The 17,006-nt window shown below is 39.3% G+C and overlaps 1 protein-coding gene across 2 annotated transcripts in view; it reads right to left on the bottom strand.

Moving 5' to 3' along the window:
- The window catches only part of Ppp4r1 (protein phosphatase 4, regulatory subunit 1), a 67,246-nt gene that overhangs the window by 49,778 nt on the left and 462 nt on the right, over positions 1–17,006 (bottom strand). For both annotated transcript variants that reach the window (XM_013036396.1, XM_013036395.1), the window contains exon 2: positions 16,866–16,910. The gene's annotated coding sequence lies outside the window, so the exon portion shown is untranslated. The remainder of the gene's footprint in view (positions 1–16,865; positions 16,911–17,006) is intronic.

A 17,006-nucleotide genomic window follows, 5' to 3' on the forward strand; every position in this document is an offset into this window, starting at 1 on the left:
CCACCAGAAAACCGAAATGACTCTGTGGCTCAAGTGGTAGAGAACTAGCCTTGAGCTGAAGAGCTGAGGGACAGCACCTAGGCCAAGAGTTCAAGCCCCACGACTGGAAACCCTCTACCCCCCACCAAAAAAAAAGCTAAGGATCAGCACCCAGACCCTAAATTCAAGCCCCGGAACCAGCACAAAAAAAGAGGGGGGGGGTGAGGCATGGTCCAAGTAGTAGAACATTTGCCTACAAAGTATGGAAATCTGAGTACAAACCATAAAAACACTAAAATCAAAAACACCTAAAAATAATGAGATGAAAAATACCACATGGATTGAGATCAAGAGCAAATTAGAAATACAGAAGAAAATATCAGTGATCCTAAAGATACAACATGAGGAAAAATATCCTAAACAAAACAAAAACATAGATTGAGACAGAGCACTATTTAACTGAAAGGACAACTTCAAGAAAAATATAAGAAATATTGAAGAAGCAGGGCATCTGTGGCTCATGCCTGTAATCCTAGCTACTTAGAAGGCAAGCTGAGGTTCAAGGTTTGAAGCCAGACAGGGAAAAAAAAAGTCAGAGACTCATCTCCAATTAACCAGCAAATCATCAGAAGTGAGTCAAGTGGTAGAGCACTAGCCTTAAGCTAGCTCAGGACTGACATGAAAGGAGGAGGGAAGGAAGGAGGGAGGAAATCAAAGAAATAATAAACAAAATGCTTCCAAACTTGGTGAAAACTATTATTGATCAAATGATTTAGTAAATCTCATGAGCAAGAAAAATATACCAGTTCAATGAGCTAGTAATAAAAATTATTCACCCCAGAAAAACTCAGCTTTCACAGAGAACAAACATACGAATAAGATCAGACTCAATATCAAACCAATACCAAACAGCAAATAGTACAACAACTTTAGTCAACCTACCTACCACTTTTAAAATCTGGTATCTTTCAGATACGAAGATAAAGAAAGGGCTTTTCTTAAGATATGCAAAAACTGACATCTGGAACAACATAAACGTGCTAGAACAAATATTAATTTGTTAAAGTAATTAATTAAAGTACCCTCTACCCCCAAAAAAGATGGGAATCATTTTAGAAAAACTGGGAGAAAGTGAGGGAAAGGGGCGGTTGGCACTGTCTCAAAAGGAATGTATTCATTACCTGATCTTTGTAACTGTAACCCCTCTGTATATCACCTTTATAATAAAAAAAAAATTTTAAGCAACAAATAATGTTAGAAATGTCAAGAATGTGGGCAAATGTGGGTTTTTCTTATTTTTTGAATCTTTTAAAAACAGAATTAACTATAGTAATACTGTTTTGAGAATATGTATTTAGAATTCATAACATATGTAGTAGGAAAATGATAATCACCACAAAGCAGCAAAGGTTAACCTATACCCTTGTAAATTCCTTACACGATATGAAGATACACATTATACAAAAGTAGACTGTTACACACACACACACACACAAATAAACTCTAAAGCAGCCACTATTTTTTTACATCACCAAAGACATAAAAATAAATCAATAAAGGCCATAAATATTCAACCAAAAGAAAAAAAAAGAGAGGAAAGAAGAGATGAGACAACAGACAGAAAAATAGCACAGTAAGAGATTTAAATCTGATCATGAAGTATATTGAGGGCTACTGGTCTCAAAGATTACAATTAAAAGGCAAAAATTATCAAATGGGATTAAAACTAACACCTAAACATGTACATAATTACATAGCACAGAAAATATTAACAGAGCTTCTAGCAAGTACCTTATTCATTATGAATTGAAGAGCTGTAAAAACCACTTGGACACTCATTTGGGCTCTGTTTTCGCCTTCATAATGTTAAGACTGTTGAGCTAGCATGACTTCTTAAGGGCACCTTTATGCAGGCTCTAGAATTCTATGACTATGACCAAACTGTTTCATAGAGTCTCACTCAAGTCTATCTTAAAGATAGACATTAAAAATAATGATTGTTGTCTACACAAGACGAGGAGCAGTGGGCAAGACTCATGGTGGCTGTTGTCAAACATTACTGTGTTTAAGACAAGCTTGGAACACTGTAGCTAAAATATAGAGTACTAAATCTCACATTTAGGTAATAATTATATGTCTTTAGAGAGAGCCTATTTTAATAAACCCACTGTATTACAACTATATTGAAGAAATATAATTCTACAATGTACCCAAATCACATTTTGTTGCAATCTTTTGTTACACACTCTATCAATCCTGGTTAGCAACAGACACCAGTGACACAGCTTACTTCTTAATTTCCTAGTACTACTTCTAAGATCCACTGCCAGCTTAAGCCATTTCAAACATTTTCTCACCAACTTTTTTTCTCTTTAGTTTCTTTAAGCCAGAGTTTCTCTATGTAGCACTGGCCTTGAACTCAGGATCCTTCTATCTCAATCTGAGTGCTGCGATTACAGTATCCCCACACCTACTTCTTTATCAATCTGTGATTATACTGATAAGAGCATGAATCTCATTTTTAAGTCTTACTCAGCCATACTGCAAATACTTGTCACAAGTTACAAGGAAAAACAAACAGTAATAAAAAATAATAATAAAATACCACAACTGAGAAAATAATCCAGTACCATATATATCCTAAGGGATGGCATAAGTAGCAGTATCATGGAGTCTGTGTGTGGGCAGGTGCACGAGCATGCTGTTCCTAGTACCTGAACTCAGGGCCCAAGTGCTGTCCCTGAACTTTGCAGCATTTTAGCAACTAACTGTCTTAGGACTTCCCTGCTTCAAAATGATCCCCAGATCTCATCCTCCAGAGTAGAATTACAGGGCTATACCACTAGTGCATGGCTAGTTATCTTTAATTGATAAATAACACAGGGGGAATAAATGCAGTTATTCTGCTACAAAATACCCATTGTTTATCAGAACTGGGCTTTGAACTCAGGGCCTCATACTTCCTAGGCAAGTTAGCAGCACTCTACCAGTTAAAGCCACATTCCCAGTCTTCCCATACTTCACTGAAAGTAGAACAGTAACTTTAAATACATATAAATTAAAGATAAACAATTTACAATCTTGAGAGAATAGAGAAGAATGGAATACTAAAGGGTAATCAGTAAACTCAAAGACAAACAGCAAAAAAGCAGACCTAATTCCAACTAAAGAGTAGAAATGGACCATTTCAGTAAAGAGGCAAACACTAATGAAAACTAGTAACATTTCACTATGGCTTGTGTACCTCAGACAAATATTTAAGTTTATAATTTCAACCAAGAAGGTAGGATTTTTTTTTAACCAGCCCTGAGGCTTGAATTTAGAGTCTGAGTCTGTCCCTAAGCTCAAGGCTAATGCTCTCCTACTTGAACCACAGCTCCACTTTCAATTTTTTGATGGTTAATTGGAGATAAAGAGTCTCAAGAACTTTCCTGCCCAGGCTGGCTTCTCCTTCCTCAAATCCCAGCCTCCTGAGTAGCTAGGATTACAGATATGAGTCACTGTCACTCAGCCTCAAAAGGAGTTTTTAGAAGTATAAATAGCAGAAAAAAAGCTGTAGTGGCTGTATTATTATCAGACGAAACAGACATAAAGACAGACAGATGAAGAACAATGTTTATAATTTTAAGAGTCAGTAATTCAAGACTCTTGAGTCTGTTGTAGTATTTCTTTTTGGACAACTGACACATTTATAGATCCTTGAACTTTACAAGTAGAGCAACACTTGGTCTCATAATTCTCAAAATTGGGCATTTTCCACTGATGAGGTAAAAAAAAAAATCAAAACTATATGTTACCTTTAAACTCATTTGAAATTTTGTAATGCTAAAAAGTACATAAAAACGAAGGTCGGGGTTGGGAAGGTGGCTCAGTGGTAGGCAGAGTGCTTGCCTTGCACAAGGCCCTGGGTTCGATTCCTCAGCACCACATAAACAGAAAAAGCCGAAAGTGACTGTGGCTTAAGTGGTAGAGCACTAGCCTTGAGGTAAAGAGCTGAGGGACACTAGCCAGGCCCACAGTTCAAGTGCTGACAAAAAAAAAAAAAAAAGCAAAGGTTATTCTGTAATGCTTTTTCCAAGTTATATTTACCTTCCTCAAATCCTGATACTCTTTCCCTGTGAACTTAGTATTTCAACTGTTTTTGCTAGCCAAAGGGGAGGCAGGAAAAGGGAGATCATTTATAAGTTCAACATGAGATAGATTTTCAATACCTACATAGGCATTCATCAAAAACCTAATCCTTTTTTTGTGTGTGTGAGGTTGGGGGGTCATTTGAACTCAGGGCCTGGGCACTGTCCCTGAGCTTTTTCACTCAAGACTAACCCTCTACCATTTTGAGTCACAGTGTCAGTTATGGAGATTAGTCTCATAGATTTGTCTGCCTGTGGCTTTGAACCACAATTCTCAGATTGCGGCCTCAATCCTCAGAATAGCTATGTGTGAGCCACTGGTGCCGGGCAAAACCTAGTATTTAATATAAAGTCAGAGGATTTCCATGAAGAGGCTATGTGACAAATCTTTATATTAAAACTAGGTTTTTAAGGAATCTTAATAATACAGAATAGAATCCTAATAGAATCAAAGATATTTTAAAAGGACATTTATTTTGCTAATATAGAACAATATAAAATTGTTAGGTCTTTAAAAATAGACAAAATAATCCTCAGTGTAAAAAGTGCTTCTATATTACTCTCAATTCTTTGCACATAACACAAAAATTTTAAAAAAAACAGAAACCAATATCCCACTTTCCAGATGTTTTAAGTAAAACATTGTACATAATATGTGAGTTTAAAAGTTCACTGTAGCTGGTACAGTGGCTCATGTCTGTAATCCTAGCTGCTGAGATTGTGAGGATTGTAGTTGAAAGCCAGCCCAGGAAAGAAAGTCTGGGCGACACAACAAAGCTCTCAGGGATAGCAGTCAGGCCTTGAGTTCAAGCACCAGGTCTGGCACCAAAAAAATAAAAATAAAAAAGTTTACTTAATAAGTAGAATGAAAAAGGGGAAAAAGCCTTTGAAGGTATGCCAGGTCTGGGTTCAAATTTCATGTTTTGATACTTATAGACTATGTGAACTTAAGAAAATATCTAATTCAGATGTTTCCTTACCTACAAAAATACTTGTTTTCTGGAGGTTTAAGACAATAAATATCTATAAGGAATTTTACAGAGTTTCTGTCTACTACCAGAACTTTCCTCCTACTCTGTGTCTTTTGGCTTTAGATATAAAAAATGTCAATGTGACTTGTGTGCTTTCTGTTTACTATATGGCATCAGGCACTCATCAAATGAAATAGGAAAACTAGATAAAAAGTGTATGTGAGCACATACATATGAAGATACGTATATTCATGGGTGCACAAATAGATACATTCTACTAAGGAAAGCTCTATGGTTAAGAATTTTTACATATGAAATTCACAGATAACACTACATGTTGTTAATATATGTTGTTGACTTCTAGTCTACCTGTTGAGTAAGAAAAGGCTTCCAAGTCAAGCCTATCCTTAGAAGATACAATAGAGCTTGCGAAGCAGGACAGAAAGGCCATTCTGAGCAGAAAAATCCAAAACACAAGAAATTAAGGAAAACCATTCCTATCTAAAAATTGCATGTAATTTGATTCAGACTTTCCTAAACAACAACCTATCTAAACTTGACAGTCATGTCCTTTGAGCAATAGACAAGTCTGGGCAACAAATATGTTTATTCAACTGTGCTATAAAATAAAATTTGACAGTTACAATAGTCACTTTTTAAAAATTAATAACAAAGATCATGCTGTACTTTTCAACATTATCTTTACAGAACATTCTAAGAGAACTCCAGTTCTTCCTTATCCCATTGCTTCTAACTCTAAGCTTCAAAGAGCAGGATGGACGGAAGAAGGAACAAAGACTCTTAAGAAAGAACACTTCTAGATCCAACTACATTGATTCCTTTCTATCCCTTGTCAAACACACCTAGATACACTAACAATCAAGCTACTGGCATGTTCATTCAATTAAAAAATTTGAATCTTATCAAATGCTCATGTCTGCCATCCTAACTGCTCAGACCCGAGGATCACTGTTCAAAGTCGAGGCAGGAAAATCCATGAGCCTCTTATCTCCAATTAACCAACAAAAGGCCAGAAATGGAGCTGTGATTCAAGTGGTAGTGGTTGCCTTGAGTGACAAGGCCAAAAGACGCTAAGGCCAAGGCCCTGAGTTCAAGCCTTAGTACCAGGCACACGGTACCAGGCGCACGCGCACACACACACACACACACACAAATTGAACTTACTATTCTTAAACCATACTTCTCAGAAGATAACCTAAACCTCTGAGTGCTTGGAAGCATCCTGAATAAGTCAACTACTATTCCTATTGACTACTATCTTGTAGTCAATTTTATTGTTTCCAATGGGAGAGGATATGGCAGCTGACAAAAGCAAGAGACAAAGTTTAAATGTAACACTAAGCAGCACTTTACTACTGACACACTTTGGACCACTGCAGGAGATAAAGTACTGTTCCTGCACTGACGTCATTCCACACATGATTCTCATCTAGCTGCCACTATATAATGACATAAATTACCCAACAACACTCTTAAATACCAACCATCTCTTCTTGGGCTCAGCTACATAAATGATGCTACCAGAGTGAAGGCAAAACAAGATTTGTGGACACTACATATATTCTGTGAATAGGAGCAATAGAAAATGCCCATTTTTCCTTACTGTGCCTCTTCTCATAAACCAGGCCCTTTTCCTATCCATGATCTTACTTCTCCACAACACGTCACAATGTCAACACTCTACACAATTCTGTCTTCTTGGACTAGTGTTACATTCATGTGGTTATCTCTTCTCTGTGCTAATGCACATCCCTCACTGTGATAATCACACACTTGTACATGGCACACACATACAAACTCTTGGTTTAAATGTGTCCCTAAAAAGTCCCTAGGCACTGTGGCTAACACCTATAATCCTAAATCCTAGCTATTAAGGAGGCTGAGATCTGAGTATCGAGGTTTGTATCCTGCCCAGGCAGAAGTCCATCGAACTCTTGTTTCCAATTAATCACCAAAAAGCCAGAAGGAGAGCTGTGCTTCAAGTGGCAGAGCACTAGCCTTGAGTGAAAATGTTAAGGGAAAGCACCCTGGTCCTGATTCCAAGTCCAAGTCCTGGCACATACATACAAAGTTCATGTTAGAAGCTTGGTCCCTAATATAAAGTTTTGGGAGGTGGTACTTAATGGTGATAGATGGGTCTTGGGGGTCACTGGCCTCATAAATGTGACACTTGGCTCCTTATAAAAATGAGAGTTCTGCTAAGCATCAGTGGCTTGTGGCTGTAATCTTAGCTACTCAGGGCTGAGATGTGAGGATCACAGTTCAAAGCCAGACCAGGCAGGAAAGTCTGTGAGGCTCCTATTTCCACTAAGAACCCAAAAAGCCAGAAGTGGAGCTATGGCTGAAGCAGTAGAGCTCTAGCCTTGAACAAACAAAGCTCAAGGACAGTGCCCAAGCCCTGAGTTCAAGCACGAGGACTGGCACATACACACACAAAAAGGTGACTTCAACTAAGCCACCTCATTTTCTCTTTGCCCTGCTGCTGTCAGATGATGCAATAATCCCTTAATTTAGAACTTCCCAACTTCCAGGACCAGGTGTCAATAAGCTTCTATTTTTTAGGAATACGCAGCATGGATATTCTGTTAAAGGAGCACAAAATGCACCCCGTTCCCTCTCTTTGGTAAACTGTGTCATGTCTATCACATACAATGCAGATATGCCTAATTTTCCTTTGTCCTGATCCCACATTCCTGCTTGCACACACTTCATTCTGGTACTATATTGTGAAAACCCAACTGTCTGTATGAACCTTATAAAATCAGCTCCTCCAGCCGGACGCCGGTGGCTCATGCTTGTAATCCTAGCTACTCAGAAGGCTGAGATCTGAGAATTGTGGTTCAAAGCCAGCCTGGGCAGGAAAGTCTGTGAGACTCTTATCTCCAATAAACCACTCAGAAAACTGGAAGTGGCTCTGTCGCTCAAGTGGTAGAGCGCTCGCCTTGAGCTAAAGAGCTGAGGGATAGCGCCCAGGCCCAGAGTTCAAGCCCCACAACTGATCAAAAAAAAAAAAAAAATCAGCTCCTCCTCCTGACTCTCCGATCACCACTATTTTCTTGCTCACTTTTTCAGTTATCAAAAATGGGAGTTTTTCAGGGGATGGGAAGTTGACTCAGTGGTATAGTGTCTGCCTCACATGCATGAGGCCCAGTACCACAAAAGTAGAAAAAAAGCCAAAGTGGTTCTGTGGCTCAACTGCTAGGGCACTAACCTTGAGCTGAAGAGCTGAGGGACAGACCCACAGTTCAGCCCACACAACTGACAAAAAAAGTTCTTTCACTTTTTCACTTTTTTTTCTTTTTCTTTCTTTCCTTCCTTTCCTCCCTCCCTCCCTCTTTTTCTTTCTTGCTGTTGTGGGGCTTAAACTCAGGGCCTGGGCGCTGTCCCTCAGCTCTTCAGCTCAAGGACAGTGCTCTACCACTTGAGCCACAGCACCACTTCCAGTTTTTCTAGTGGTTTATTTGAGATAAGAGTTTCACAGACTTTCTTGCCCAGGCTGGCTTTGAACAGCAATACTCAGATCTCAGCCTACTGAGTAGCTAGGATTACAGCTGTGAGCCACCGGCACTCAGCAAACATGTCATTTAATAAGGGATTTGAATATCTGAGAACAGATTTTGGGGTTAAACGGCAGTCCTCAAAATAATACAGACTAAATAAAGGGAACTGTATAAAAGAGAAGGAAAGTGGCATGTTTATTTTGAAATGAGGCAAGATCATATTTTCTAAATTCACCTGATAGTAAAGCGTGTAGCCTACTCAAAAGCACTTCCACAGTGTGGACACTATACATCTTAATTCTGCTGTTTGTTCCCTTCGCCGAAAATCCTTTTTCCTTATAGGCTTTTTAATAACCCAATGACCGGTTATTAACTAATTTTTTCTATAGGGAGTCCAAAAGCTCCCTCAGGCCCAAATTACCATCAATCTTCAACAACTTAAATACTAAACAAAATATATTATTTATACAAAAACAAATTCAATATACTTAAATGTAAAGTGAGTTTAAAATTAAATTCAGACCTCAGTAGTGACACTGTGGAGCATCTACCTCCTGTAAGCAGCCACTCAGCTGCACTTCCTTTCCTCAAAACTCCACCCTTAGGATGGGCTAGATGAAGCTGAAGCTGAATGTGACATACAGTAGTTTATCTGCTTTTGTGTAAGTTCAACATTTCCTCCAAAATGAATAATACTTATTCCAAAAAAGCAAAAGAACATTATGTTGAAAAACTAAAATAGAAAAAAATATATACATATATATATTCCTCTTAATAAACACAGAAAAAGTGACAAGATCTAACTCCCATTCCTAATTTCCAAAAAGCTCAGCAAACTCAATAACTCTCCTTAGCATGATCAAGGAAATAGTTAAAACACCAAAATTCAAAATTTCTCCCCTAAATATACCATGAAGAAAATGGACAAAATACAAACACTCGAAAATATATGCAAAGCACATATCTAATAAAGGACTTGTTTCAGAATCTATAAAAACCTGGGGCTAGGAAGGTGGCTCAGTGGTAGAGTGCTTGCCTTGCATGCATGAGGCCCTGGGTTCAATTCCTCAGCACCACATAAGCAAAAAGAAAAAAAGCCGGAAGTGGTGCTGTGGCTCAAGTGGTAGAGCGCTAGCCTTGAGCTGAAGAGCTGAGGAACAGCGCCTAGGCCCAGAGTTCAGGCCCCAAAAGATGTGAACAGATAGCCGGGCGCCGGTGGCTCACGCCTGTAATCCTAACTACTCAGGAGGCTGAGATCTGAGGATCCTGGTTCAAAGCCAGCCTGGGCAGGAAAGTCCGTGAGACTCTTCTCTCCAATAAACAACTAGAAAACCTGAAGTGGCGCTGTAGCTCCAGTGGTAGAGCACTCGCCTTGAGCTGAAGAGCTGAAAGACAGCGCTCAGGCCTAGAGTTCAAGCCCCACAACCAAAAAAAAAAAAAAAAGTGAACAGATCATTTGTGGCAGGCAACAGATAAGATAACCATGAGAAGATAAGACATAATAGGTCATTAACAAAAGGCAAATTCAGACCACAGTATATTCAAACCAACCAGCATATTCAAAGTTAAGATGGTTTATAGAGGACTGGCAAGGAAGAACAAAGGCCTAGGCCTCACATTGCTGGTACGTGCAACAGGGTACAATGACTCAAGAAAAACTTGCAATTTCTCAAAAAGTTAAACAGCCATTTTACAGCGAAATACATTTTTTTAAAAAAACAAAAGAACATACTATTCTACACAAGATATTGTACATGAAATGTCTGTAAAAACTTTATTTGTAATAGAAGCTTTAGTAATCAGAAGGCTGAGGCATGAAGATCCAGAGTTCATTTGCAGCCTAGGCAACATAGTGACAACCTGTCTCAAAAACAAACAAGTTGAAAAGAAATTAAGTAACTTGCTCAAAATAATCAAAAATTTAAACAGCAGGACCAGAATATGAACCCAAATCTAAAGCTTATATAACCTGGGGCTCCTTTCCCTACAAAACCACACCATAATATATTCGAGAATTACTGCATGATAAATATTCAAATACCTACCAAACCAGAAAATGTTTGCTCCTAATTCTAGGGGGCTAACTTAAAAGGCAGGAGGCATAAAGGAATGGATCTGGGCAGAGAGAACCTAAGGTGATCTATCTCAACCTCAAAGATAGGTCCTAAAAAGCAGAACAGGTTCCAGACCCATTAGCACAAATGATGACAGCACAAAAATGACAGGCATTTTTACCATCCTGGCAGGTATGTTGCTTGCTCTTGTGCCAAAATGTTAAATTAGATTTATTCTCAAATACAAGTCAAACTCAAAACTCAACCCTAACTCAAGTTTAGGGACTGCCAAACCCACCAGGGATATGATGGCAAAAATTCTTTACAGCAGGATGTTGGTGGCTCACACCTGTAATCCTAGCTACTCAGGGGAATGAGAAGAGAATTGAGGTTAGAAGCCAGCCTGAGTAGGAAAGTCCAGAGACTCCTATCTCCAACCAACTACAAAAGACAGGGAAGTTGAGGTGTGGATCAAGTGGTAGAATACTAGCCTTCAGCAAAAAAGCTTAAGGACAACAACCTAGGCACAGTGTTCAAGCCCAGGATAGGTACAAAGAAAAAAAATTGTTACAGCGAGAGAAAAATCCTGTAACTCCAGATATTAAAAATAAATATACAAATGTAGATATAAGATAATAATAGTTTAATAAGCAAACTTTTATCTTCTTTTTGCAGCTACAAACTCAGGCACAGGTACAAAGGACTGTCCTTTTTTTGGGGGGGAGAGGGGCAAGGGTGTCAGTCATGGGGCTTGAACTCAGGGCTTGGGCTCTCTCCCTGAGCTCTTTCATTCAAGCCTAGTGCTCTACCACTTTCAGCCATAGCATCACTTCCAGTTTTTGAGTGGTTAATTAGAGGTAAGTCTCACAGACTTTCCTACCTGGGTTGGCTTTAAATGGAAATCCTCAGATCTCAGCCTCCTTAGTTACTAGGATTATAGGTATGAGCTATCAGTGCCTGGCTTCCTCTCTTCTTTTTTAAAAAATTTTGTGTGAGGAACTGGTAGCCATGATATCATTAAATGATTCTATACATATGTAAGTCTCACTAAAACCATCTTAAGACACTCCTTCCTAGGATGTCTAATAACTCCTCAAATTTCGTTTTTTTTTTGTTTTTGCAATGTTTCACTATATAGCTCAGGCTGACCTCCAGAATCTCCTTCCACCTCACAAGGATTACAGACCTGTATGTACCACTATGCTCTGCTCTTCAAATATTTCTAACACCTAAGTGTCACCAATCAAGGGCATTATGCTAGGCTGTTTGAATTATTCCATCTGTCACTGGACACAGCTCCAGTTTCATATTTCTCACCTCCCCCAGTTGCAAGGACTACGTATAAAGTTTTTCAGAACTGGTTTTCAGTGGCAGGTAGAAGTCTTGGAGACTGAACAGAAAGCACCCAGGGCAATCATCCTTACTCGGTTCGGATCTTTCATTTCTGCACTCAATTTCAACACTGTCCTTGAGACCAAAAAACAGTGTGAAAGGATTTTAAAACTTTAACAGTGGAAAAAATCAGTGGTGAAGTACACTTCACTCCAGCTGATTGAAGAGCATCAAAAACTCTTCAACAGTGTGCTAAGTTACAAAGGAAACGTAAGTGAACAAAAGTCTAAATATAACTAAAATTACACCCAAAGTCCACCCCACCCAAGGCTAAACACATAGCACCCTAAATTAATGGCCACAAATAAATCACAATACACAAAGTTTGGTCTGCTCAATGATGTAAAGTGAGCAACTGAGGAGGATAACACTTAACATTAAATATTTTAAATCAGAAGGCCTACGTGAAAATTCTTCCTAAACTTAGGAGTTTTATTTGAAGAAACAAAACTGGTATCCTGGGCATCAATTGACTTTTCACAGCCTCTATAAACAGCACTTTACAATCTGCCACCATAATCTAAGTGTTGTATAACATCCTTTGAAAATGACATTCTTCAATATGCTACTTTGGTAAGTTTTAAAATTATTTTATAGCTATTTGCTCATCAAATCTTACTAGACATTTAACTATCTGATTCACTTTAGAAATCTAGTAACCAGCATAAATGAAAGGTTCATACTGTGTATTTCAAAAGAATTTGAAATATTACTCAAAAAATTATAGTTTTGTACTTCCCCATTAGTCAAGAAACAGTTGTCATAAAAACATAAAAAGGTTTGTATTCAACTATGAAATCTGCTGAGACATCTACTCAAATAGAATTACTGGTTTGCCTTCACTTTCAAATTCAGAGTATATTTTATTTTTTATTTTTTTATTTTTGTCAGTCATGGGGCCTGAACTCTGGGCCTGGGCGCTGTCCCTCAGCTCTTCAGCTTAAGGCTAGTGCTCTACCACTTGAGCCACAGCGCCACTCTTGGCTTTTTCTGCTTATGTGGTGCTGAGGAATTGAACTCAGGGCCTCATGCATGCAAAGCAAGCACTCTACCACTGAGCCACTTTCCCAGCCCCAGAGTATATTTTATAATGCAGTCTTAATATATTTCTAAACTTTAAAAATATTTTTATTGTAAATAACTTTATGGCCTTTTCAACTATAATCCAATATTATTTTTCACTTATTAGGATGGACAGAAGCTTTTTCTCGAAAGGTATCAGCCAAGTCAGTCTTTCACACTGTTCATACCTTGGCAAAACAAACAAAAGACCAGCAATCTGCTTAAAATCTGACAACCTTCCCTTTTCAAACTCTGGACCCCACCCACATCCTCTTCTGGTCTTCACAGCCACATATTTATTATCTACCAGAAATTTACTCTTTCTTCTGTCATACTTACTCTAAGCTCTACATTAAAGATAGGCAGTCTCAAGGTTCTAGAGCTTCAGCAAAAAATAACTTCTTCCTGTCCAAGGACTGCCTTAGATCTAGTGTGGCTCATATGGGAGGACTTGGGGTACAACTACTTCTGGAGACAGACTGGTTTCCATTTGTTTTGCCTGAGACAGAAAGGTCAAGCTGTAAGGGCAGCCAAAGCACCACTCACTATCTCCAGTCTCTGTCCCTCTTCTTTCCCCAGCTTCTCTAGATTGTGACAAGCCTTTTCACCCACTGACTACCATCTTGAACTGCATGTGCGTACTATAACCAGATTTCTTTCTCATTATTTTTCCCTTTACATACATGGCAAATGTTCCATATTCTCTGTGTGGACACAATACTGAAAATGAAATATACAACTTGTGGGTGAGGATAGAAGGGAAAAACTGGGAGAGAGCGAGGGAAGGGGTGACATTATCCAAAAAGAAATGTATTCTTTACCTGACTTTTGTAACTGTAACCATCTGTACATAACCATTATAGTAACAAAAAAAATTTTTTTAAGATTCTGTGTGATATTATCAAAAAAGAAATGTACTAATTACCTGACTTAGGTAACTCTAACCTCCTGTACATCACCTTTATAATAACAATTTTTTTTAATTCTGTTCCTGAATATTCTAGGTAAAACTTTAGCAAATGAGGATAATCAGAAGTTAGTCCTAAGTATTTAAACTATAAATATGTAAATGAATTGTATCTTCAAATGCCCTAAGGTTTAGTTGGGTTTTTGTTTTTTCTTGGTACTGGAGATTGAACTCCTGGCCTATGCTTGCAAAGCAGAAATTTTACTTCTTGAACAATACCTCTTAGACCATTTTTGCATTGGTTATTGTCCAAGTAAGGTCTTGCATCAACTGCAATACCATGCTTCACCTAGATGCTAGAAATGACAGCCACGTGACAATATGCCCAGTCATTGTTTCCTCTGTAGTCAGTGTGCACAAGAAGCCGGTGTACAAGAGTGCACCATCACACCCAGCCACTGGCAGAGATGGAGTCCATGAACTTTTACACCTCAGCTGTCTCTAAACACAGATCTCCCAAAATCACCCTCCCAAAAACCAAGGATTACAGGCTTAAGCACCCTTGTTCTGCTACCTTAAGATCTTATCCTAAACAAACTGAACAAGGAACAGAACCTATAAAACAAAAAAAAGTTCAATGAAAGCATTAGCAGCAATTTTATGCACATTGATTCTGTAATGGTCAGTATGAATATTCCTTTCTCTGCTTTTCCTTTAAGGGACCTATGCTCTTTAAGCATAAGAATTGCTATTTACCAGGTATTATTCTAAGTGCCTCACACACATTAATTCATGTTAATCTATGAACAACTCTATAAAGTAAGGAATATTTACAATTTCAAAAAGGGCTAAAGTTAGGCAGAGAGAGGTCAAATGAGTTGGCAAAGTCAGAATGCAATAAGGCAGTCTGACTTCTGTCTGTGCTGATAACTAAGATTCTAGACAGTCTCCACCCACAATGTAACTTTCCTTCCACACCCATTATCCTCAGACCTAGAAGCTTAGCAGTTCCTTCCCAGCTGTGCCTTTCCTTCCATACTATTCCCTGGTGGTCAAGGACATATGAACTGCATCTCTTCCTTTTGGGGTGCTTGTCACTTCATACTCAGATGTTTTTAACACAATCATAAATCCTCAAGTGAATCTTCCATAAATCTTAACACAAGACCAAGGAAGCATAAACAGGGGGATGCCAATGGCCTATGCCTATAACCCTAGCTATCCTAGGAGGCTGAGGTCTGATGATTGTAGTTCAAAGTCAGTCATGACAGGCAAGTCCATGAGACTCATATCTCCAAAACTATGAAAAAGTCAGAAGTGGAGCTCAAGTGGTACAGTGAGCAAAAAAGCTCAGATACCAACAAGCTCTAGAACCAATACACACACAGGGAAAAAAAATATAAAAATACAAAAATAGCCACCTCTCTGATCCAAACCTTGCAAAAGACCTGAAACTAAGATGCTAAGCTTGCTATTAGGCAGGTAAATGAATATTAGGACTGCTTTTTCCCTTCCTCTCCTCTTATCTCTAACCCCATCTCCTTGACCTCTCTCCCCTACACCTAAGTTCCAGCTTCCTAGTTGTTTTGAGCAAAGTGAGGGAGATTTTGTAATTTAGGAATATTGAGAGTATTTTTTAAAATACTATAAAAGTGTTATGAGGAGAGGAAGGGAAAAAGCAATCCTAATATTCAAGGTACATATGTGAAAACTGAACAGGAAAACTGAAGGGATGAGTGGAGTTGAATGAGGTAAGGAAAATTATGAAAGAGATGGCAGTGATTAAGATGCATTGTACTTGTAAACTGACATGGTAAACTGAAACTCTTTTGTACAATCCTTTAAAATAAAATTTGAGGGTTTAATGTGAGTCAGGAGAACTACATTAGATAATGTGAAGGGTTAACTACACAGTTATTTAGAAGAGCCATTTTAAACCTGGCCATCTCTGAATTATTTACACAGGTATTAGGCCACTGTAAAGTCCTATTCAAGCAATCTTTCCCCAACTATACAGCAAGTCTACCATGGTAAACATCTCAACTCAGCACAATTTATTGGCGTAAGTGTCCAAGGAATACACAATATGTTTTGCACACTCTTTTCCGCTAATATGCACTTTAAAGCCTACTGATTTTTCCTATAGGTCACTACTTTGGAACATTTGCATTAACAGAAGTTATTTAAAATGAGATGCACCTTATAAACTTCTTTCCCTATAAAATTAATTAACTCCTTTCTTTTTCTGTCATCAACCCAAGTTGTCAAGCGTGATGGAAACCATAACAAAGTTCGATTTTTTTTAATGTATAAAAGAATTAACTCTTTAAAACTTCAGTTATCTCAAAGGAAGCTGCAATGTTAGCATTTGAAGAAATGGATGAGTTTTCAATGTTTTGCATGAAAGAAATCTGTTCTGTAAACCCAATCCTGGCTGTCAAGGCCACACCTTCTAACCTTCCCGTAATTTACAAGTCACTTGGAGCGGGTGTACGGCTGCCAAGAGCCAAGAGTAAAACCCTAGTTGTGAAGTCCGCACAATATGAGGCCTGGCCGGGGAGCCTCGATTCCCGGAGGAGCGGTGCGGTAATTCCTGCTCTTGCTCAGGGGTGAGGGGTGCGGACAACACACCCCACGTCCCCACTCACACCTCAGGCCCACCGGCCTCGGCGTCCCCAACAGCCGCCGCCGACCGCAGGCCCACGGACCCCTATGGGGTGGAGGCCGAAGTCGGGCCACGCGGGCCGTCTCCTGCTCCGCAGCGAGTCCCCGAGTCCGTCCCGCCTGCCTCCTGCCGCCCCGCGCAGGCTCCCCCAGGCCACCCGCGACGGTGGGGCCGAGCCACTCACGTCCGTCCCCGTCCTCCTGCAGATCCTCCTGGAGCAGCGACAGGTCTGCGCCGGGAAGAGAAAAAAGGCCGATCAGCACCCAGAGCCAACGCGGCGCCCCAGCCGCCCGCCGCCCTCCCCCAGCGGCCCCCCTCCCCGGCC

The sequence above is a fragment of the Dipodomys ordii genome, unplaced genomic scaffold (assembly GCF_000151885.1).
Source record: "Dipodomys ordii isolate 6190 unplaced genomic scaffold, Dord_2.0 Scaffold283, whole genome shotgun sequence".
Lineage (NCBI taxonomy): Eukaryota > Metazoa > Chordata > Mammalia > Rodentia > Heteromyidae > Dipodomys > Dipodomys ordii.